The sequence below is a fragment of the Dermacentor albipictus genome, chromosome 8 (assembly GCF_038994185.2).
Source record: "Dermacentor albipictus isolate Rhodes 1998 colony chromosome 8, USDA_Dalb.pri_finalv2, whole genome shotgun sequence".
Lineage (NCBI taxonomy): Eukaryota > Metazoa > Arthropoda > Arachnida > Ixodida > Ixodidae > Dermacentor > Dermacentor albipictus.
In genome coordinates this window covers 76,890,642-76,915,367 of record NC_091828.1, presented here as the reverse complement: position 1 = coordinate 76,915,367, position 24,726 = coordinate 76,890,642, and the positions used below count along the sequence as shown (strand labels likewise).

At 44.9% G+C, this 24,726-nt stretch overlaps 1 long non-coding RNA gene across 1 annotated transcript in view; it reads left to right on the top strand.

Moving 5' to 3' along the window:
• The window catches only part of LOC135921101 (uncharacterized), a 39,553-nt gene extending 19,342 nt beyond the window's left edge, over window positions 1–20,211 (top strand). Inside the window, exons 2-3 of the long non-coding RNA XR_010570455.1 lie at window positions 4,640–4,760; window positions 20,059–20,211. This is a non-coding gene — a long non-coding RNA (uncharacterized lncRNA). The remainder of the gene's footprint in view (window positions 1–4,639; window positions 4,761–20,058) is intronic.
• Window positions 20,212–24,726: the final 4,515 nt, after the last annotated feature.

The following is a 24,726-nucleotide window of genomic DNA, read 5'->3' as shown; positions in this document are numbered from 1 at the left end:
GTTTGCACGGCCATTGGTGCCGTTTTTGGAATAGTTTTTCTCTTGTGCCTCGTTTCACATTCTGCTGTGTTCCGAGTGTTCCTGATGTGACTGTCGCCGTTTTGTTGTTCGGGGTCCCAAAGTCGGCAGAGTCGCTGGGGTGGTATCTAGGGTACGTTTAAAGAGTGTTTTTCTGTACTTGTCCTTAATGAACCATTTGATGCGTTGACAAGCCAGCTGTATTCCTTTCCGGTTTAAATGGAAGCCGTCCCAAGCTAGGTGTCCATGCGGTGCTTCGGGTATTTCTGCGTGGTGAATTGTGTCAACGTTCTTGCGGAAGTGTTCCAAGTTGAAAAGAATGAGTTGAGCTTGTTGGTCTCCTCATTGTACTTCGTGAGTACGTTAGTATTTAGATTAGTGAGCGGTGTTTGTTTTGTAGTGGGGGAGCGACAGTTGTTATGGCTGTGCGTGCGTTCGGGCCAGCGCCCCTTGGTGTCCTTTTTTCTCGCCTTTTCTTTATTTCTTTTGTCGCCGCCTTCCCACTCCCCCGCTCTTGTCCCCTCGTTTTGGGAACTACGCTTACAGACGCCAGATGACAGCGCTCATTCCCTTTGAAGTCTCTCCCTTTACAACGAGCCACCACCGACAACAACCGCACGTGACGTCACTCTACTAATCCGTTAAAGCTAACATACCCAGGACCAAAAAAGGGCCTCATATCGAAACGTTGGCCTGCCTTTCTGAGGCCTCTTATCTCTGTTCATAGCATTTATACCACCATGTGGTATTTCATCTGTCAGCCCCAATCTTGATTTTGGATTTCCATGCCAACTAAGGACATTATGGAGGAGATTAATGCTAAATGAACAATACCCCAAAGCATAATTCTCGCACCACTAGACGTCACGGCCCTGTATACCAAAATTCCAATCCCCGACGGTTTATGTTCGATAAAAAAACGCTGTCTAAACGCAATGCACAACACTCCATTGAAGTCTACTTGTCTCTCCTTGAATTAGTTCTAACACATACCTCGGTGGAATTTTAGGGGAGCTACTACCTACAAATATATGGGAAAAATATGGGTATGCCTTTTGGGCCAACCTACGCGAACATATTTATGGGGATTCAAGAAAGTGATTTCGTACCACGCTGCACTGACAAGCCCCACACATGCCTAGGGTACATAGAGGAGATATTCATACTATTGCGACATTGGCAAGACAGTCGGGAAATATATGTAGTATTTCTAAATTCTTTTCACCCAACAATAAAATTCAGATCACAACCTTCAACGAAGCGTATAAACTTTCTGGAGACAACAATATTCATTGGCAATGGGACACTAAACACAACGCTGTATAGGCAGCCTTTCGATAAACAACAGTACCCAGAATTTACAAGCCAATTCAAGACATTGCAAACAAGACATTTTTAAAGGCTGAGCCACACGACCAAGTTCCATTTGCATTGAAAACCATGACTACAAAGATAGACTTGATCATCTTAAAAAAACCCTATCAAACAGGAATTACCGAAACAGTGCCTTTCAACAAGCCTACACCGATGCAACCAAACTCATCGAGTCTAGGTCCTCAAGCCCCGCTCTAGGATCACAAGAACAACAACGCCTCTTCTTGCTACTAAATTCTCAAACGCACTCCTATATGTGAACAGTATTCTCCGTAATTACTACCCAATTCTCACCAGCAACCATATATCTAATAAGACTTTTCCCGATCCGCCCAGAGTAGCCTACAGACGCAACACAAATTTTGAGGATATTCCTGTACATGCCAAACTAACGACAAAGACGAAGTTAGCAGCCGGCGCCTGTGGCCGCCCCAGGTGCTCTACATACAAACATATTCAATCTACTACTACAGTAAAAGATACGGCGTCGAATTACTCACACAACCTAACTTCGTGTTTCACTTACTCATCAAGCAACATAGTCTACTGTCCAGAATGTGCCGCTTGTAGCAAACAATACATAGGTGGGACTGGACAACAAAATCGTACAAGACTCAACGGTCACCGAGCAGATACATACCACAATTTACCTAAAGCAGTAGCCAGCCTCTTCAGTAAACATAGTCCACATTCGACAAAGCAAGGCTCTGTATACTACAAATTTCCGTTCCCCTCGGAAGAGGAAATGTACGGAATCATACCTCATACACAAGTTTAAATGCCTACACCCGATGGTAATGAATTTGGCATGTGGCAGCTTAGAATCTTTAAAAACTGGTACTTAAATTTGAAATTGTCATCTCAAGAACAAAGGCACAAAACACATCATGCCACCAACTTACCTTAATTCCTTAACATCACCTATTCCTCTATTTCCAATTTTTACCTGCCTACTACTGAAATTAATACACTCTTTCATGGGTTTAGGTTTACATCAACTGTACGACCCCTTTTCCTCTATACGCCTGTCCCCGCTCGATTTTACTCTACCACCAACCTTTTATGTCCATTTTTATTATATATATATATATATATATATATATATATATATATATATATATATATATATATATATATATATATATATATATATATATATATATATACCCTCGCCAAATCATTCCCAAATCCCAGATGCCAGGATACTTTTTTTGGCGCCTCAGCCACAGAGGGTATCGCCACTTCTGTATGCTGCCATGACGACTCTTACGCTGCGCTACTGGGGCTCACGTCACTTGGAAGACCAAGCATTGCACCCCAGACGCTCTTCGCCATTTTAAAGCCTTCAAGATTACCAGATGCACTTCTGCTACGCTACTCTAGCGATTCTTTCAAATGATGTATTTTTACACCTTTTTTGTTACTCGTCCCCTGACCGCCAGACCGGCTCTTATAAAGCCGCAAAAACATGCCCCCAACGACACCCCTAACTGCTCCCGGACGTCTCGCTTCCCCAACACCCTCCCATGCCTTCCTTTTTCTTTTCTTGTTGTACCTCGTGGTGTCTGTTTTTACTTCCTCCTTTTCTTTCTTATCTTTCGCTCCACCCTCCCATTCCCCCGCTCTTGTCCCCTCATCTTAGGAACCATGCTTACAGGCGACAGCAATCTTTCTCTTGGAAGTCTCTCCTTTTACAACCAGCCGCCATCGACAACAACCGCACATGACGTCCCCCTATCCGCCCATTAAAACTAACATGCCAAGGATGACGAAGTGGACTTTGACGAAGATAAAACCTCCTATCGAAACTTTGGCGTGCCTTTCTGAGGCAGCTTATCGCTGTTTATAACATTTATACCGCAGTGTGATATTCCATCTGTCAGACCCTTTCTTGATTTTAAAGAATGCAGTATTGGAAATTCAATGCTGAGTAAAAGATTGTGAGGACAGTTTAAGCTGAGAATTGCGAAAGAGAAAGATATGGTGACAACCAATACTAATGAACATAGCCCATATCGAACATGTCATACAAGATATTTGACCAAACACTTTCAAATTAAAAAAAAACACTGCCCGCGGTGATAACACAGTTCGTCCATGAGCTGGTCTGCTCGAAGAGGTGGACATTACTTGCACAAAAAATTTAAATGCCTTATGGACTAACTATAAAGGTTAGCGCATCAGATTTTTAAATAACTACCTTAAGCACATATGGCAATTTACAAATTCTAGCGGTTGAGACTACAAGGCATGTCCACTAGAAAATAATTGTGTGGGTGATAACGTTCACGAGATATGCGCCGTCAAACTTGCGGTAAAAATGCACTGTCGTTCCCCTTAGTTTCTTAACAAAACGTTGTTTTATGCACTGAAGCAGAAAATTTACTCGAACGTCAGTGCATTTCTCCTCAAAGTTGGGAAATGAAGGTCTCGCAATTGGTCTCCTTTCGAGAATTTGTTCCAAGTGGATCCGCTTTGCAAACTTACGGGCTAGACTTTGTAAATCGCAGTATTCGCCACAATCCGTATAATTAAAAATTTATTAGAATTGTTTGCTTAATTTGACGCTTATGCATTTGAATCTTTGTCACTTGATGCCCGCCTCTTCCAGTAGACCAGCCCATGAACTAGAATTGTGCTTGCCAGCGGCAACTTATATTTTCGAATGTAATTGCTGAAACACCCTGTAAGTATATTGTCACAACGAAGACATGATGTGGGCTCTGACCATTAGCATTGCTTGTCTCGTGTATGTATGTATGTGTATATATATATATATATATATATATATATATATATATATATATATTATACACGAGATTGATTCAGGTTCGTAGCGACAGCCGGTTCTAGGATGCATGGAGCACAGTTCACTAGATCAAGCCTCGGTTGCGCGCTCGATGCTGCCGATGTTGCTGACTCTGCGCTCGCATTGGTTATCTTCTCTCTCTCTCTCTCTCTCTCTCTCTCTCTCTCTCTATATATATATATATATATATATATATATATATATAGAGAGAGAGAGAGAGAGAGAGAGAGAGAGGGAAACGAGTCTGTACTGACGTTCAGGCTGTGGGACTAGCCGTTGTCGTAATGAGTTACTTCTGTACTTACTTCGCCTGGTGAGGCTAGGACTCAACCATTCATATGAATGCCTTCATGTCGAGTGACCGAATATATCATACTCTATTGTATTGTTTAACTAGCTGCCAAGACGGTACAATTATATATTACTTCTTCATTAAAGGGAAGTGCTACTTCAGAGGAAGAAGTTATCAAGTTGGAGAGGCAATGTATGACACAAAGCAGTGCATGAAATGGATTTGTATCCGACAGAACAGCACTCATGGCGGGATGTCTGGTGCAGGGTGAGTATAATTTTATTATGCATATATATATACATACATATATCACCATAGCATTGATTATATATTCCATACAGTTCAGCATTACTTGCCACGAGACATTTTATACTATTTTCATGCACGCAATGAACTTAGGACATCTGGAAAATGCTACAGTAATGTTTCCTTTCAAGGCAACAACGTCAATTTTCATGCAAAACAACCAGTGCTGATTTCATCATCAGTCATCATTAGTAGAGGAGGAGGTCCCGGAGTTGCAAAAACTGTCCGGCGGATCTTTTATTAGTAATTGAACAATATATTATTTAGTACAATATGGCAACATTGCAGCAACAGACATCAGATTACACTAAGTTGATGAAGCAGATAATCAAGTACAAGAAGGGTGTCTACAATAATTGAAGTTCAAGTCAAACGCAAGGAAATGAAAGAGATACTGCGTATCAGTAAATATAAATGTAGTAATTGACCAGTTAGAGAAAAATAGGCATGACATATATAAAAAAACACGAGGTTAATGTAGCAGATAATTGGAAACAGAAGTATGCTAACAATGTGCGAAGTAGAAGGCACATATATCCTATGGAACGAAAAACTTAAAACGTCTAAGAAAAATTAAGAAAGACAAAGCTATTTAGGGCATAGAAGCAATACATTAGGCAAGTACAGAAGAAACGAAAAACCTAAGATTTCTAAGAAAGAAAAGTAAAGAGGAAATAGGAGGTAGAGAATAAAAGCAATACATTAGGCAAATACAGAATCACTGGAAAGTGTAAAATCAATTAGTATACAATATATGTTCATATTATTGAGTTTGTTGCCAGTAGTGTCGTTAGTACATATTTCTTCCTATCTCTTCTGAGTTTTGTTTGTGCGGCAGTCTTACTATGGAGTGCTAGTTTATTCCAGTATCAACTAGCCATAAAAAAGGCAGCAAACCTTGTATAATTAGTGCTTACTTTAGAGAGTAAAAGCTCTTGCCAGAGGAAAATCTTATATTGTTAGTGTTGTTATGAGCAGATATAATAAATGTATCTAAAATGATTGCATGGTTTAGTGTGTGGTATATTAGTAAGACCAATTGGAGCTGGAGCATATAGTCTAATGGTAGTATCTTTAAGGAAGTGAGAATTAGTGTTGCATGTGACATTTAAGTAGAGAAAGTAATTATCATCAAGGCTTCATTTTTTATGTCTAGATGTGTTATCTGCGTGGAATATTCGTTTCCCCAAACCGAGATACAGTATTCTAAGTGGCAATGTCTAAATGTGTAATAAAGTGAAGTTCTTATGTTTTGTGCGAAACGTGAGCGTGTTAATGTTAGCGCTTTTATTCCAAAAGCAATTTTTTAGATCATGTCGGCATGCAAGTTAAATTAAAGGTGACGGTCAAGTTTCACGCCAAGGTCACACAACTTCACGTGCAAGTGAAAGAACGTGAGCTGTGGTGAGGGGGCGATGAAAGTTTGCGCTTGAAAAAGCACAAACTGCGTTTTGAAAGGCTTGATCCGAAGGTTATTACTTCTGCACCATGCACGTAACTTGTTGAGGTAAGAATTTAGTCTGTTTATTACAGTATTGATGTATTTGCTATTAGTAAATATGGTGGTGTCTTCAGCATACAGAAGTACTGGTTAAACAGTGAGGAAGGTCATTATTGTACACGAGGAAAAGTAAAAGGCCAAGGAGCGAGCCTTGTGACATACACCTAGTGACTCATTTAGTACGTGACAGTAAACCACCGAAATCTACCACTTGCGTTCTTTTAGACATCTGTGGATGAGCGAAAGAGCTTGGCCACGAATGCCCAGAGCCTCCAACTTCTACGAAATAATGCCATGACATATAGTTTCAAATGCTTTAACGAAAACTGAGTCAACAATATAGCCCTGGTCAAGGGCGTGTTTTTTTGTCAGTGAATGATGTTTCAGCTGTTTCATTCGAACAACCGATACGAAACTCATGATGCTCAGGCGAGAGAAGATTAAATTTGTGAATGTAGTTTGGCAAGCGGTTTACAAAAAGTTTCTCAGTAAGTTTACTAAATGGGATAGCATGCTGACTGCGTGGCAGCTTGAAATTAGTTCTTTCTCACTTTTTCATTATAGGAGTTATTTTACCGTGTTTTGGTTCGACGGGGAAAACGCCTGTTTTGAAGAACATTTCACAATGAGCGAGAGTACGTCGGTGATATGAGATGATATGTTACGTAGGAAGACACAGATGGAAAGCTATATAAAAGTATATTTACAAGGAAATACGCCGCACTTGACCAAAAGGCAACAGCCTGCGCTAGCGTCTATTCGCGTCGTCGTCTTCACACTGCTCGCCTCTTCGTCATCGCAATTACTGTTAAGTAGCTCTACCCCCGGCGGCAAAAGCGCCATCATGGAGCGACTAAGTACCGGACTCGGAAGCAGTGTAGTAGGTCTTGAGCCTACCGACGTGCACGACATCACTAGATGCCAGAGTAGAGAACGAGGTTGAACTCACAGGAGCAATTTCGTACGTCAGAGGCGTCACCTGGCGCAGCAAGTGGTAGGGCCCCATGTATCGTGGGAGGAGCTTTACTGAAAGTCCGACGTGACGAGTGGGTGAGGACAGGAGCACGCACGCACCAAGTGAATAGTGTACGTCACGGTGATTCGTGATTTGTGAGGCCGCCAGTCGAGTACGGGAAAGCTGGCGTGCATGGTCGGCGAGGGCGATGGCGTCGCGCGCATACCCGCTTGTTGAGATGGCAGCAGGATTAAGAGCCATGTCAGAGGGCAAGGTCGGTTCGCAACTGTACAGAAGATAAAATGGAGAAAATCCGGCGGTGTCATGCCGGGAAGAATTATACGCAAAGGTGACGTAAGGAAGGGCAATGTCCAAGTCGTGGTGGTCCTTGGAAACCTACTTGGATAGCATATCGGTAAGAGTACGGTTGAATAGCTCTGTTAGGCCATTTATTTGAGGATGGTGTGAGGTAGTCAGTTGCGTTGAGTGGAGCAGGTACGCACAACGTCGGTGATAGCTTTCCAGAAGAATTTACGACCATGGCCAGTCAGTAAGCAGCTGTCGCGGGGGGCGACGAAGCAAGATACTGTCACGCAAGAGAAAGTCCGCGACGTCAGTGGCGGAACTCGTAGGGAGAGCCCGCGTGATAGCGTATCGGGTGGCGTAATCAGTTGCGACGGCTACCAATTCGTCCCCAGAGGATGACGTGGGAAAAGGACCGAGGAGGTCTAATCCAACACGAAAGAACGGTTCCACAGGGACGGTGATCGGCTGGAGATGACCGGTAAGTAGCACCTGAGGGGTTTTCTGATCACAGGCAGCAACATAGCGTCGGACGGAGCGTGCGAGACAAGGTCAATAGAAGCGGCGGTGGACGCGGTCGTACGTGCGGGTTACCCCAAGATGTCCTGCAGTGGGTGCGTCATGCATCTCAAAGAGCACAGTCTGTCGTAGATGTTTTGGCACGACAAGAAGAACAGGTCCGTCAGGGAGGAAGTTCCTTCGGCAGAGAATGCCGCCATGAAAGACATATGGGCGAACGGATGCGTTGGTAGGTGAAGAGCGCAGACGCTCGATGAGTGCTCGCAGCGGTAGGCCTCGGAACTGCTCATCGGCAATGTTAGCGAAGGCAGACACAGAGAAAATACCGTTGGCGGTACTACTGTCAGCGTCGTCAGGCTCGTCTACCGGGTAGCGACACAGGCAGTCAGCGTCCTTGTGTGGTCGGCCCGATTTGTAGGTGACAGAATACGAATACTCTTGGAGTCGTAAAGCCCAGCGACCAAGTATTCCTGTACTATCTTTCACTGAGTATAACCAGCAAAGCGCGTGATGGTCTGTGACAACGGAAAAGGGTCGGCCATATAAGTATGGGCAGAGCTTCGGAAACGCCCAAACTACGGCCAGACACTAACGCTCAGTGATCGACTAGTTTCGCTCCGAGGGTGAGAGGAGCCCATCGCGCGCGAGGCACCGGGAGAAGGGGGGAGTGCGTTCTACTCCGGCTTAACTGCGCATGTGGCGACTAAGCGCGGTCGCGCGGTCTTATCTTGAGCTGCCGGCGCAAGCCATAACACGGACGTTGCCGCGCTGGCGTTGTGCCAGTACTGCGCCAATTCCGTGACCGCTGGCATCAGTACGGACTTCGGTATGCCCAGAAGGATGGAAATGGGCCAGAACGGGAGTCGTTGTGAGAAGGTCGATTAGATGCAATATTGCAGAGGCCTCAATATCGCCCCACTGGGAAGGGGCGTCTTTATTCAAAAGGTCGGTTAGGGGTCGTGCTATGACCGCAAAATTTTTCACGAAACGGCGGAAGTACGAACAACGACCGATGAAGCTGCGCACATTCTTGACCCACTTTGGAAAAGGGAAGCGCGTAAGAGCATGGATCTTGCCTGGGTCCGGTTGCACTCCGTTCTCGTCAATGAGATGTCAAGGACGGTAATCTGGTGATGGCCGAATTGGCACTTCGATGCGTTGAATTGCAGACCGGCTCGACGAAAAATGCCAAGGACTGCTGAGAGGCGCTCGAGGTGCGTAGCGAACGTTGCGGAGAATATTATAATGTCGTCCAAGTAGTACAGGAACGTATACTATTTGAAACCGTGAAGAAGGGAGTCCATCATGCGTTCAACAGTGGCAGGAGCGTTATATAGACCTAATGGCATCATGCTGGATTGATAAACACCGGCGGGTGTCACAAAAGCAGTCTTCTCGCGGTCGTGATCGTCCACGGCAATCTGCCAGTATCCAGAGCGAAGGTCAATAGAGGAGAAATAGCGAGCGCCATGGAGACAATCAAGGTCTTCATCAATCCGAGGTAGGGGATACACGTCCCTTTTGGTAACCCTGTTTAGGGGCCGGTTATCCACGCAAAAGCGCCATGAGCCGTCCTTCTTTTTTACCAGTACAACAGGTGACGCATATGAACTACATGACGGTTAAATAATGTTCTTGGCAAGCATTTTGCGACCTTTTGCGTGAATAACTTGACGCTTAGCTGGTGACACTCGATACGGGCGGGGATGAATAGGAGGGGCATCGCCTGTAATAATGCGATGTTTAACAGCTGTAGTTTGGGCCAAAGGACGATCGTTAAAGTAAAAAATATCATGGTAGGAAAAGAGAACGCGGGACAGCTCACGAGCGTGCTCGGACGGCATGTAGGGCGCAATCATTTTCTGTAAGTCGGCCATGGCACAAGTTGCCTACAGCGATGGTAGAGGAGGATCGGCTGAATTGTCGTCTACTGCAATAGATGCTACTGAGTGATGCTCGAATGAGTAAAGCTGGGCAGAGACATCCCGCGTGGCAGCACCTGTGTCCTTAAGCCAAAATTGACCACTGGCAGGCAGACGCATTGCGCCGTAACAGATAAAACTGTATGACGTTCTGTGATCCGGTGTGTAAGGAGGACGTCTCGCATAGGAGCTGCGATCTAGTGACCGTCGAGCACTAGTGGATGTGACACTTAATCAACGTATGTCAGTGCCGAAGGTGGCAAGCGAACGAAGTCGACATAACTGAGGCGAATGGGGTGTAGTTCAGCGAGATCCAGAACAGGAAGGTCAAGGCAGAGAGTAATGGCGGAATAGTCGATGAGAGGAGGATGTGTGGAGAGGAAGTCTAAGACGAGGACGATGTCGTGGGGACAGGAGGCGATGACTGGGAATATCCCGATAGTGGAGTGATCGGCGAACGAGACGCGGGCGGCACACATACCAATTGCCGGGGCTGTTTCTCCATTGGCGACATGGACAACAGTCGTCGTGGCGGGCGTGATTATATTCCTCAGGTGGTTACGAAGGTCAACGCTCATTACCGACAAATGCGCCCGTGTCTACAAGGGCAGATGCAGAAACACCGTCGACATGCACGTCAAGAAGGTTCAGATCCGTGGGGAACGTCAGCAGTGAATTTGGCGGCATAGGGAGCAATGCAGCGTCACCTCGAGGCGCTGCATCGTCTAGTTTTGCGACTGGGAGCGGCGTCCGAAGGGAGTGGGTGAAAAGGAGCAACGGGTTTGGGGAGAGCGAGACTGTCGTCGTTGGGGCGAAGGCGAACGAGAATAGGGCGGTTAGGCGCAGGAGAATCAATGGCGGCGTTATTGGAGTGTGCGGCATAGGGACGAGAAGGGCCACCGGGGGGGCGAGAGTAGCCAGTATAATTAGACCGGGTCGGGGAACTCACTGTGACAGTGCCGAGAAATGTGCCCGATTTTACGGCAGTGAAAACAAATTGTCTTGTTTTCAGCAATGCGCCATTCAGATGGGTCGCGGAAACGTGGTGGGTTATAAGATGTAGGACGGGGCGGAATCGAAAAAGCCGGGTGGGTATCAGGGTGATGGGCCGAGCAGATGGTGTGAAGACCCGTGTTTGCGAACTCCTAGCGGACAACTGCCTGGGTCAGGGAAACCGTGACGCCGGTGCGTTGGAGGAGCTGGAGTTGAAGGCAGCCGGATAGGCGGCCTCGATCTCACGCCGGACAATCCTGGTAACATCGCCAGTGTTGTTTGGACGAGGAGCGTCCGCACATGAAGATGTCGCTGGGGTGTTGGGCAGACGGGCAAACTGCTCGTCGATATGTCGGCTTTTAGCGAGTTCCAGGCGGCGGCACTCTTGTATAAGTACATCCACCGTCGCCACGTTGTTGAAAACGAGCAAGTTGAAGGCGTCATCGGAAATTCCTTTGAGGATGTAGGAAACCTTGTCTGACTCAGTCATGTGTGCGGCAACCTTGCGGAACAGAGCCAAGACGTCCTGAATGTACGTGACGTAGGGTTCTGTTGACGTCTGCACACAGCCGGATAACGTATTCTGCGCGGCAAGTTGGTGAGCGTAGGGGTTGCCGAACAAGTCTCCGATCTTTTGTTTAAGCGAATCCCAACTGGTGAGCTCATCTTCGTGCGTCCGAAACCAATCACGAGGTGTGCCACCTAGGTAAAAGGACTACGTTGGACAACGTTAGTAGGGTCCCACCGGTTATTGCGGCTGACGTGTTCGTTTAGGCTGGTCCAGTCGTCGACGTATTCCCCATCTTTGCCCGCGAATACGCCAGGATAAGTGGGAGCGGGGAGAGCGATGTAGGTCGTCGAAGTGGCAGCAGGTGTCTGAGGCGGCTGAGTCGAGTTCTCGTCGCCTGGAGCCATGACAAAAGGCGCGACGTACCGTCCACTGCGAAGCTCCATGACGAGGTACAGGTAACGTCAACCTCCGCCAGATAAGTTACGTAGGAAGACGCAGACGGAAAGCTCAATACAAGTATATTTACAAAGAAATACGCCGTAGCGTGGGCTGTTGCCAAGAGGCAACAGCCCTCGCTAGCCTCTAATCGTCGTTGTCGTCTTCACACTGCTGGCCCCTTCGTCATCGCAAATACTGTTCCGTAGCAATATAAATTTGATTTGGGAGGGTTAAAAATCATCAAAGCCGGGACCTGTAGTTAGTGAACAAGCGATTGAAACCGACAGTTCTTTGGGTGATGTTAGTACAAGTAAACATAATTAAGCGTTTGCTTGAATACTGGCTTTGGTATTCTGTCTGGTGAATGATCATGTCTAGGACAGGAAAAGTCATTGACCACTGATATCGAAATCATTTGCGATATCAGTGGCTTTCGCTACTGCCGTTGTTCCTGCATGAAGTTTGTTCAGAGTGGGGTTTGGCGAAGACAGGTGAAGAAAGGCCCTAATGGTATTCCAGGTTCTGCGGGTATTATTTGTGTTTAACGCTCACTTTCTCAAAGTAGGAGCGCTTGGCTTCTTTAAAGAGTCTGGTAAGTGTAGTAAAATAAGTTAGCTACCGCGACATTATGATTACATCAAAGGCTTGGCGTTTAATTTGTTTTATTAAGTTTATCGCGTTTAGTTGTACTTCTTAAGAGGGATCCTGTTATCCAGGGGTTTCTAGGGGCTGAGAACCAGTGATTATTCTGGGTTAGTCTCGTGCACTCTCAGTACACGCGTCTAACATTGTTATTAAATTGTTGGAAAACCAGGATTGGGTTATTCATAGAAGGAATCGAGTTCCAGGTGATTTCCGCAATTTGATTATTGAACATAGTGGTGCGAAGGTTAGCTATCTTTATGTTTCCATGGTACGGTGACTTGATACATTTTAATAGAACGAACAAAAGATAGTGGTCAATAGAGGGAATAGTGACTACGCGAGCACATTGCTCTAGGTGTAAGTTTGATTATACATGGTCGATTATTCAGTGAGATCCGGACGGTTGACATCTTGTTTGTACGGTTAATAATGAATCTAGGCCATATCCTGCATAGCAGTTGGTGTAATTCGAGCAATGACTATCAAAGTGGTTAGTATTATTTATGTAATTGTCACGAAGGATGACGACATTTTTGTTTTCGTTTGCAATTATGTTGAAGATAGCATCTAGTTGGGAACAATAACGAACGGAAGAGGACGATGGGGAATGCTGCACTGATCCAATTATTGTGTTTATAGTGTTATCTGAAAAACATTTATCAAATTTCAAAAAAAAAAACAGATTCAGCGTTACGGCGAGAGAAACACTGGTCATTGCGACGAGGACATGGCTGGTTGTCTTGGACGAGGATCGCTGAACAACAATACCGAACTTGCTTACGGAGACATACTTCCATTGTGTATCCGGGAATACAAAATAAGTTACTATCAGCGCTGGTGAGCCATATGTATGAGAGAGAAATGATAGTGAAAGGGTTATTTAGATGAGAAAAGAAATCTATCATGTTATCATAGTTCTTTGAGAGGCTACGCATGGCAAATTCTATCAGGGACTTGTGGGAAAGCCTGGTGTTATTTAGTGAACGTTTCAGTTCTTCTTAAGAAAATACATTGACTGGAATATTTATTTGATTATATATCAAAAAAGTTTTGGACAGCTACGAGCTGATTAGCCAAATGTCGCACGCGCTACAAATGACGTACACGCAGCTCCCTTCTGTCTTTCGTGCTTTGATGCGGTAGTTGTCCGTCCATAAGAATTTCCAGTTGTGCTGCCCTTTTACATCCAGGGTTAAATCAACCAGTCTTGTCTTGTGTTAAGTGGTCCTTAATAAAGACTTCGGTCTCTGCAGGCGGGGGGAAGCAGAGAGTACTAGTACTTAGTCGTGCTTTCGGGGCTGAGGGTGTCTACCAAGTTGATACTTCTAAATTTCCTGATTTCTCAAAGTTTTCTCTCAGTGCCTTTGCGAAATTCTCTGGGTGACACAGAACATTGTTTTATGTCAAGACGGGTTAACACTGTCGCGCTATGGTGTCACTCTCTTGTAAGGTTGTTAAAAAAATGAAACAATACAACTTAATCTAGTTAGAACAGTAAAGAGTAGTGTTCCTGTTATTCGAAAATAATATACAAGGAAAGGGTCAGTAAAATGCACAGCGAAACAAAAAAGAATATTTTCGAAAGAGGTAAAAGCCTATGTCGCAGGTACCCAAATATTAATAAAAAGAAGATGCACACAGAAGGAAACATTTTCGAAGGTAAGGTATTTCTTTCAACTGATAGCAAGCTCACTGGAGTGAGACCGAAAACTTTGTCACAAGTGAGGTTCTCTCTAAACAGATGGTAACTTCAACTCTGCTGACATATTCTCAGCCCGCGCACAATGCCTCAGATTAGGGTTTCACTGATATAAAGAGATTATTTTACTTTCTATTAGGAACATTTGCATCTTGGTATCAGTCAACACTTCGTTTCTTCTTTAGCTGAACCTTCAACGAAGCGGTAGCACGCTTCCTTTTCCGTTCATTCCTCAATACGTCGGTACTTTCGGTTCTCGTCCTGCGTCCACCGCACGTTCGCCCCACGAACCATTTGAAGCATCCTCTTGGTCAGTTGTACAGTGATCGCTCCCTATGGACCTCGAAAAGTTCAAAAAATCAGGCAGTCGGAAAAAAATGAGTGCATTTCTTTTACCGCCCTTAAAGACTAAAGTTGCCTCAGGGACATACAAAAGACACTGAGGACTCCTTAGGCATATTGGTGCTCGTGCTGCGACAAAAGACGATGGGTGCACGCTTGCATAATGAAGAAATACAAACTGTTTTCCATGGCAATTGTCTGATCCCACGCTTGTTATGCTTCACCGCAATACTTTTACGCATGTTTCACCGTCTAGCAAGACTTGTGAAGCAAAACTAACTTTTCGGAACCGGCATTATGCAACGCGCCATGCTCTCCGGGCTTCGAAGCCAATCGCGAGCACCACAATGGCGGAGTCGGTGCCATTGCTGACAGCGGCAAATTCTTGCAATGAAAAACGCGGCACAGAACGGCAAGAAGTTTAATAGCGAACGTCTAAGCAGCCAGGCCTAGCCTTGTGGCGGTAGTGGCTACGGCTGCCAGCGGACCTGCGTGCCAGAGCGCCGGTTCGTGGTGGCGAGGTCATCAAAATGGCGAAGCTGGTGGTGGCTTTGATTAAAGCCATTTGACATCTGTGGTCACTGCAAAAAGTCCAGCAAACCCGACTGCGACACGTTCTTGCATCCGAAATTTCAGGCTTTCTTTTGCATAGGCCCTGCGGGGTACCTGGCCGTGCCCCAAAGCAGTCCAAATTATCAGACGTCCGGAACAACGGTCTTTGACTATATGTACCCTGGCAGCTCCTCCAGACGGCATCAAAGACGATTAGTTGTGATTTCTCTCTGTTACTTCGTTTCCTTTCAATAAACTTACAGCTGATTTTCCCTTATAGAAGCACAAGTTCGATGAGTATTACCAGACTAATAAAGATCTCTGAGAGTTACCGTTTTTCCCGGTTGGTAGACACCCCGCGGGCTTTACTTACGAATTCCCGCTTTTTAGAGCGTGAACAAAAGCGTGCTATATTATGTTTATCATTCCTCGCAGAGACGCGGTGAACAGCGTCTATGTGACATCTTGTCAACTGTTTCTTGCGAAATAGCGACACAGTTCCCACCCTGTGTGCACCGCACAACCTTGATCTCGACATTGTTTCTGCGAAAATACTGTTCGAAGTCCGCTACTCTTGTAACCAGCATTTGGTTTTTATTTGTGAGCGTCTTGTTCTCTGCACTCACAGCGTCCAATTTCCCCTAGATTCTTCATAAAACTGGTTGATCATGCGCAAACTATCACCCATTCGTGCAGTCTCTTGCCGGAGGGCTTCGACATCGCGAGTAAGTTCTCACTTATTAGGCAGCGCTAAAAAAACGCGGGAGTAACTTGGCAGCTGCAGACGTACGTCACAAAACAGAAGTGGCAGATGCCGTACGAGTGTGACGACTAACCTGCACAACCAAAAACTTCCGCTTAGCGGAGTTTCCTTGCTGCCACGGCTTCTGCTGCCAAGTGAAGCACGGGGCCAGGTGGACCCCTTTTTTTTCTAGTGCTGGCAGCACCAAAGAGCGCCCAATTTCAGTGGTAGCACTGTGAGATGTCACCAGGTGTCTCCGGTGGTGTTGACGTGCTGGTGAGCGCAAAGTCCACCTTCTAGGATAACTGAATGCTTGTAACCACAACGATGGTGGAAATCAGCGCTTGCGGATGACCGTGTTCCTATGTGCACAACCAAAGGTTTGGCTTAGCAGCGTTTCCTTGTTGCTACGGCTGCTGCTACCAAGTCAAGCACGGGGCCAGCTAGATCCTTTCTTTTTCCTAGCGGTAGCAGCGCCACGAAGCGACCATGTTAGTGGTGGCACTGTGAGATGTCCCCAGGTGTCTCCGGTGATGTTGATTGCCGGTGCTGGTGAGAGTGAAGTCCACGTGCCAGGATGTCTGAATGCTTGTGCTGTAACGGTGCTGTAAATCAGCGATTGCGAATGACCGTGCTCCCATCTGCGCAGCGAAATGTTTGGCTTAGCGGCGTTTCTTTATTGCCATGGCTGCTGCTGCCACCTTTTGTTCGGCATACCTATGAGCCTGCCCTAAAACAACTAAAGTGCTTTTGCAGTTACAATACATTGGGCTCAAATATACGAGAATTTATGATAAATAATTTGTTCAATATACAAAAATTCGACAACGAGAGCTCCATTTCTAGCACTGAAATAAAGCAATGAGCCATCTAGGAAAAGCTTAGTTTTTCTTTTCTTTTATTACATAGAACCTACTTTGATTCCACTAAATTTAGCCGTTGCTCAAATCTTTCGAATCACACATTTTAAAACGAATGAAACTCTAATTGCTCATAAAAGGAAGTGGCGATCTCTATTCAGTCAGCTTTCGTTTTCGTGATGTTATCATAGAACTGTAGTGACTACTCACCTATACGCAAACACAGGATTGCCTGAGCGATTTATTCGTACCGATATGGCTGCAGTTGAGAACAATACTGGGGCAAAGATGTGTTCTGTGAAATATAAGAATTGCTGCTGCGTTAATTGTAATATCAAAGGTAATACCTAAATACTCAGCTCTTTTTAAAGTTTGCTTGCACCTTTTTTACGCTTTTTGTTGCTTAGCTGAAGCTACACTGAATGCTACCTCTTCACTTTTGGATAAGAAGGCAAGCTCGCATTAGCTTTATTCGTGCAAAGATATTTTCGGTGGACTGTAAGAATAGTCGCTGAGTCAATGAAATATCAAAGATACGATTTAAATATTAGGCTGTTTCTAAAGTATGCCCGGACCACGTTTACGGTTTTTGTTGCTTAGCTCAATTTATGCCTCATATTACTTCTTCACTTTGAGATAAAAAGGAGAGCTGCGAATTAAAATTTATTTCGAAACATTTTTACCACTTACAATGCCAAGTGAAAACGAATGCAGCATGATGTTGTATTCTTATTTCTAGTCATCGAATATATTTACCTTTCAAGAGATCACAAAAGGAAGGAAAACACGAAGAATGTTTACAAATGGTGGCAGTGATGAAGAACCTACAAAATATTTGGACTACAAAAGCATGCTTTAGCAATGCGCTTGAACTTCTGGGGCGGTTTATTAATTATACGCGGCTCCGAAAAACGCGGACGTCACATACGCGCCTGCAACAAAATTTGCGGCACTCTTAAAGAGAGAAAAAGCGAGAAGTTATTTGAAAGAAAGCAGAGAGGCCGGCCTGAGCCATCGCACTCCGACATGTTACTTTGCATAAGGGGAGGGGGAATGGGGTCATAAAGGTGTGTTGACGGATGATGATGACATAAAAAGATGGGTGAACAATGGTGAAAGCAAGTTCAACATTCCGGTTATAAACATTCAGAAATGTCACCCATTAAGCGACTGCCATATTCCATATCTTTCTTGTAGTCACTAGTTCAAGTGAACCTTCAGATAAAGGCGCTAAGACGAAGCTGGTGTGGGGGCCTCCACTGCGTGAGAAGCCCAGGCGCCAAGAAAATTCCACAAACAGTTAACAGCATGTCAAGAGCTGCCATAAGCGCCTCCAGGGCGGTGAGCCTCTGCAGGGCACTTTTAGCGGCTCGATTCGTGAGACCACAGCGAATCACGCGAATGAATTTGACCAGGTGCTTCTGAATTTTCTGAACGCTTCTCACTGTGTCCATCTCCTTGCTTGCCCGTTGTGTCACTTGTTTCGTTGGTCTTATCATTCTAGGCTTCATGGCGCAGAGGACCGCTATAAGGCCCGCTGCTATGGCCGTCGGCCTCGAGGGCAGCAAAGGCCATTCCGTGTCTCTATCAGCTGGTGGAAACGAATATTTGACGCACGCACAGGCAGAGGTGCCCGTGGCGTCCACCCGCCGCTATGTAGGTCTTCCGAAATGGTTTTGTGGCGCTACTTTTGCTAGCGTTAATCATTCTGGCTAACAGAATGAGTAGCCTCTTTACGTGACGATTGGATATCTTGCCCTACTTCGAAGAATACGAAGTTCTTGTATCATTTTTAAGCACTCCTTCGAAATCGCTTCGAGAGACGGTACAGTTGGGACATTTAAATGAAGACTTATCACAGTCGGTGGTATTATGTCCTCCGTCACTACGCGAGCACGTGTATTCACTTCTACAAATAGTGCTCACGTGTCCTATATTTAGACATCGCCGGCACTGAAGAGGACTGGGAGCGAATCGGCGCACACGGTGTACCATATGTAGTCACTTTGGCAGACGCTGGTAATGTCGAAGAAGCAAATATCAACGTGACGCATCAGAAGTTCCCCAAGCAGTGAATCTCGAGATTTCGCACCGATGACCTCAGAAGACTGTTCAGGTCGGCATACTTGATTTCAAGCTCCACGTCGGAAATCGCACCAGTCATTGCCGGCTTCCCGTGCGAAATAAAGGACGGGCAGGGATTGCGCTTAACTGCGGAATGGTCTTGAACTTGTTCACTTTCACTCTACATTTTGCATCTATCGTCAGGATGTTCTTGCGACCATTGATACTGATCTCGTCCAGGCGCCACACTTTCAGTACATTCGGTTACAAGTTGCGTGCTTTGGGAGCTGATGCTCTGTGACATCGAGAGCGGTTCCTAAGAAACCATGAAGGATTCCTGCTCACTCTGATTTGGAGAAGCCTTCTCAGTCGATATACGGTGCATCTTCATACGGCAGCCCATGGCTACAGTTTACTTCTTGTCAGAATCCATAACTTCCGGCGTTGAGCTCTCCCAGCAAACGAGCTTGTCCTAGCATTCAAAGGCACGTCGTCCAAAAAATGAGCGCTGCAGCAGACAACTGACCTTGTTTAGAAGGCTCTGTGAGCGGAACGTCTTCTTGCTCATCCTCGATGAAGGACTATCATGAAAATGGCAAAAACGTTACAAACCGCTTAACCGCAAGAGGCTCAGAGCGCCAGCGAACCCTGGGCTCTTATTTATCTTCCTCTCCGCTTAAAAGCTTTAGCATACCTCGTAGGGCCGGTAATGACTTCGAAAAATCGGCACCATTATGCCCTTAAAGAGCCGCACAAGTAAATTACATACCTTTCAGGTTTTAACACTGATATTGTTTTGAACATAAACATGTAATAGTCTGAGAATGTTTACAATATAAGACATGCACAGTGAATGTTATGCTTAATGACGTCTGATTGTGGGCAGCCACTCTCACAATCCTGAGCAATAATTTGGAGATAAATAAAACACCTGGTTTGAAGAACCATTGGGGCTGAACAGTAGCGAAATCTACCTTGCATATACAACATGCCTGAACATATAAAATACAAATGCCCATATACATGAGTATCCACACAGCAACACAGATGCCGACGGCGAAAATTCGCCTTGAGTGTCCGCGTTATTTCTAGTGCAATAAAAGAATATTAACGTCAGAATAACAAGCCCTAGAATATTATTGCGCGGATCACATTGGTGTAGTAAAAATTTGTCGCTGTTTCTGGCTACTTCAAGTATTTCATTTCTTTTCAGGTGCGGAAAGGTGCACGCAAAGCCACGATGCAAAAAGATACCTACGAGGGAAGGTATACACCCGAAATGTTGCGAGTATGCACTGTGCGGAACCAGGCGATTTACCGGATAGACTATTGGTGCTTGAACAAAGACAATTTGAGTGCAAGAAGCACGTTACTATATCGCCTCACCAGTGTTGTCTATACTCAACAGCGTACCACTGTTCCGTATCAGGAGTTACACCACTGGGGAAACGCAAGGACTTTTTTTTAATTTGTCAGGTAGTGGGCAAGACAGCAACACTGAGCAGCCACGCTGAGAAAGGTGCAGGAGAGCTGGCAGGGAAAGCTCCCCTTCAAACGTTTTCGTGAGTATACATAGTAACTTTGAGCTTGATGCGAGTTATTGTGCGACGTTCTGCACTACACCAATAATAGCCCCCCTGGTATAGTGGACAAAGCATTCAGTCACGGACGCCCTCCTTCATGCTTTAGTGACCTCTTATTTCTGCTGCCATGCAGCTCTATGGTAAGTACATCCGCGATGGCGATAGAAGGCTATGCTTTTTCGCATCTTAAAACCATGTTTCCTTTAACAAATGGTAGCGAGCATATGTCATTCTGCAGAGAGCTTGTGTCGTCAAATTTTACATTCATTGCTGTTTTTACCTCAACATAACATTATTCATGCTTGCCGAAAAAAAAAGCCAGGCAGCAATCCAATTCTTTCCACACTTTGCAATACCTCCTACATGCATTTTTGTAACACCACATATATTCACACGAACGATTCCTTTGTGATGAACAAAGACTCCAGCGATAATCTCACGACCTCGATAATATCAGACTTAGGTTAGCATTAGAAAAGAGAGACGGATAAATAAACCTTTTATTTTTCCTGTTCTCATATAAACAGAAGAAGAAACGGCTTTATGGCACAGCTTGCTCTCAAGAATAGTACTCTGTGATGTGTGTTTTCTGCAGTGACAAACAAAACGGTGTTTTGACAACAGGTGGCATTCGTCTAGGTATAAGCGTCGAGGGCAGATGGCAGACAGTTATTTCTAAGCACAAGAAAAAAAGCACGAGTTACTCTTTCTTTTTCACTACGTGGAACGGCATTGTCAGACCCATGATTTTTTTTTTCCTCTGGGGACAAAAAACGCGGCCAGTTTCTCCGGCCGAATGACGTGGGGAAATTAGAATGGACACTCACGCTGTTGAACGGAAGCCTGCTACCATGATGAGTGTGTCTTGTTTGTCTCTACTTGTCGCACAGGGAAGCATTGGCAATGTAACGCCGAGTGATGCAGCACTAGTGGTTAGCTTCTGTGCAAAATGTCAACGCGGCATTCCCTTGCCCTGCGCCACCAATACTCATAACGCAGGTGCCGCTTCATTTTGCTAATAAATAAATTTATAAACCCCTTCATGTTTCAACCTTGCTCGGAGAAAGTGAAATGCACGTAGGACATAAATATGTATGCATAGTGAAAATATATCTTTGTTCGCGCAGTCATCAGGGAAAGTAATGGTGGTAAGTAGGAGAAGCTCTTCCACGGTCGTTGACATACGCGGCTTCCATAACAATCCAAAAACATTACTCCAGCCTAAAGCGTTGCAGCACTGGTGATTGTGACACGGCTTCAAAGAGCCCACTGCTTCCTGCGCCCTAAGCACAGCACCCGTGCCACAAGGGTTTAACTGCGTTGATGTTGAACGCGACTCGTAACCTAAACTATATGCTTAGCGCGACTATGTTTGGAAGTGAAAGCGTCAGAACAATGGCGATTAGTCAAAACTAGGTATGCTTGTAAATATCGGATGTGGCATATTGACCAGTTAAGCAAAAACAGGGGCGAACAATATAGCAAAACATGCCGAGCAGTCTGAGGCTGTACGCACTTCCTCAATACAAGATAGGTTTCGTTATTCCTGTCAGCAGATGTATGACTGAAAAAAACGCTTCCTGCGGAGTCCTTGCTGACATTCCTGAAGTAACCAAATCATTCATTCTTATTACTGGATCTCAAATAGGAAATCCCAATCTTTTATCAATACGCTATGTCAAAGATGTCGCACAGACCGCTGTCGTGTGTATGGCAACGAGGACAGAAATTCACCTGCAGTGTCCATATAATTACAATCGCACTAAAACACTGATTTGTTTGACCTTTACTGCCTTTAATAGAAGCAACCGCCCATAATCACAAAAAGCTCTTGCGCTAGGATCCTGCAGGAGAACTTGTAAGAGCAAATTCTAGCCAATCCAGATGCTGGATGTTTTATTAGGGAAAATGGGGGGCCTACGGCAAAGAGCACTAAATGGTGAACGAAAATCTTTCGTGAATATGCTCCTTAACTACCTTACGACTGCTGAAAGCAAACTTTTCCTTTACAGTACTGGAATTCTTTAAGATTGTCACTACATATTGCTGCATTGAAAAAGATAAAGCAGGACGTGCCAAGATTCGTTTCACTGCATCGAAAAGACGCATAAAGTTCGCGTAAACTGCGCCTCATTCAGCATTTGTCGAGAAAAGTTCGTGAAACGCAGCTTTCTAAAAAAAAACATATTGACATCATTTATGAGTGTACTAAAGGTCGTTCATTCACAAAATATTCGTCTATACCACAGTGGTTCACAATATGTCGTTGCTATACTGCGATTTTTCAATAAATGCACATTGCGGTATTTTTACGTCGTTATATAAACTCTGAGCTTACATTGCAATCTTACTGTCTCATTTTATTTTATTTACAACAGTTGTAGTACAAAATTTGACGGCGCAATAAAAAATAAGCCACCTTTAATATAGCTACATTTGCGGTATTTGTGTTTAACGGAACAAACATCATCAACACGTACTCAGTGAAATCGAGCTTAACAATTTCGCTTAAGATGATACATGTATGACATCTTCTATGGTAAACCTTGCTTATAATGGACGCAGCAATTGCGGCCGCCCCATATCAACATAAACATAGAGCAATTACGGCAGAAAGCTTCTCACGATGACCGTGGATGTTGACGCGATTAGCATTGAAGGAATGTAGCGACACACGCAAGCTATCACCTCCGAAACTCATTACGCCTAAGGCGCCGAGTACAGCCAAGCTATTCTCTCGAGCTTCGCTCCGGAAACGCAGCGCCATATAGCGGTACCGCCGGGAAGTGCGCGCGTGCCGCCTGTTTCAGTATTCATTCAGAGAAAATTGTATGGATATGTATGGCGTAGCTTCAATTCCGCGCAGCATCTGAGCGGTATTGAAGGATTTTTTTTTGTCAATAGGTAGCCGCACATACCCCGTGACAGAAGTGGCCGTCAAAACGGATTATCGAAAAACGACGTATACGCAGCCGTAAGTACACCGCGAATCACGCTGGCATTAAAGAGGTTTGCTGTGGAGCGACGCCTGCCGAACGATACGTGCTCACTGACCCATGCTGGCGTGAAAGTTGGATGCATAAAAGACAAGATGCTTGCAAGACAGGCACTTGGATTTGCTGCTCTAGTGAGGACAAGTATCTCGCTACACGGCACTTTTGCTCCGAAGTAGCCATGAGAAAAGCCCGCAGATGACTAGTGATTGCTGTTGTGGGGGCATTATTTGCGATGGAAATCTCTGAGCAAGGGAAGATTTTTGGCCCCGCAGCTCCGAAGGATGCTATGTCTATGTTCTAGATATGTTCTTTTTTCTTTCAAAATGTCTCCCTGCAGCAACAAATTACTGGCAGCAGCCACGGCAGTACAACGCAGCGAGTGCGCTGAATTAAATATCAATAAACGGCAATAAGAATGCATCAGCCATGCCAAAGAACGCATTAATTGCATCTCCAGTGTGTCCTCGCGATGTTAAGCACCACAGCCCACTAAGCAAGCAACCCTGTGTCTCAGCGATTATGTTGAAGAAATTTTCTTTTCCGAATATTCGTAAATGCTTTGCTTCAAATGAAGTGCTACACTTTCATACAATTACGTATGAGTGAGTTGGTGCCAGCGCGTGTGTACCGTTGGGCGTATTTCTTGCCCAATGAAAGCCGCCGGATGATGCACAGCACGGGTGGGGGACGGCACCCTTCCTGCTTTACGCGTACCGGTGCGTCTTTTCTTTAGCGTGGTACCATGATTTTACTTATGAAATGAACCAACTAATGCAAACCAAATTTTCTTGTACAACCTTAGGTTGTTTGAGGGGGCCAGTAAACTCTTAAAATCTAAATACCTGTTTACTAATACATTCAGGTTTTTCTCGCGTACTATGGCCCGTTAATCTCTGACGTCAAGCGTACACAAACTACACCGATAGGGAAATTATACCTGCATCCGCTTAAAGGAAAGGCGATTTTTTTGCCGGATTGCAAGGAAAGTTATGGAATAACTCAAGTAGAAATAAATTCTATAAAAAATAAATGGAAAGAATAAGTTTAATGCATTCGTCTTCAATCGCTAAGCTTTAACGATTTGCACGATGAGCATAACAATAAAGTACAAGGTGGCTAGTTGTACAAGAAGAATTACGGCAAGACATTTTCACTGTACACTTGTTCAATACATCCCTTGTCTCCCTTCGCGAATGAAATACGCGAATGAGAAAGCGGCTGCAATGATAGAGGGAGAATTTCGGAAAAATTAGGGGTCGGAAAATGAAATAACGAGAAGCACGAACGCAATGCATATTCCTA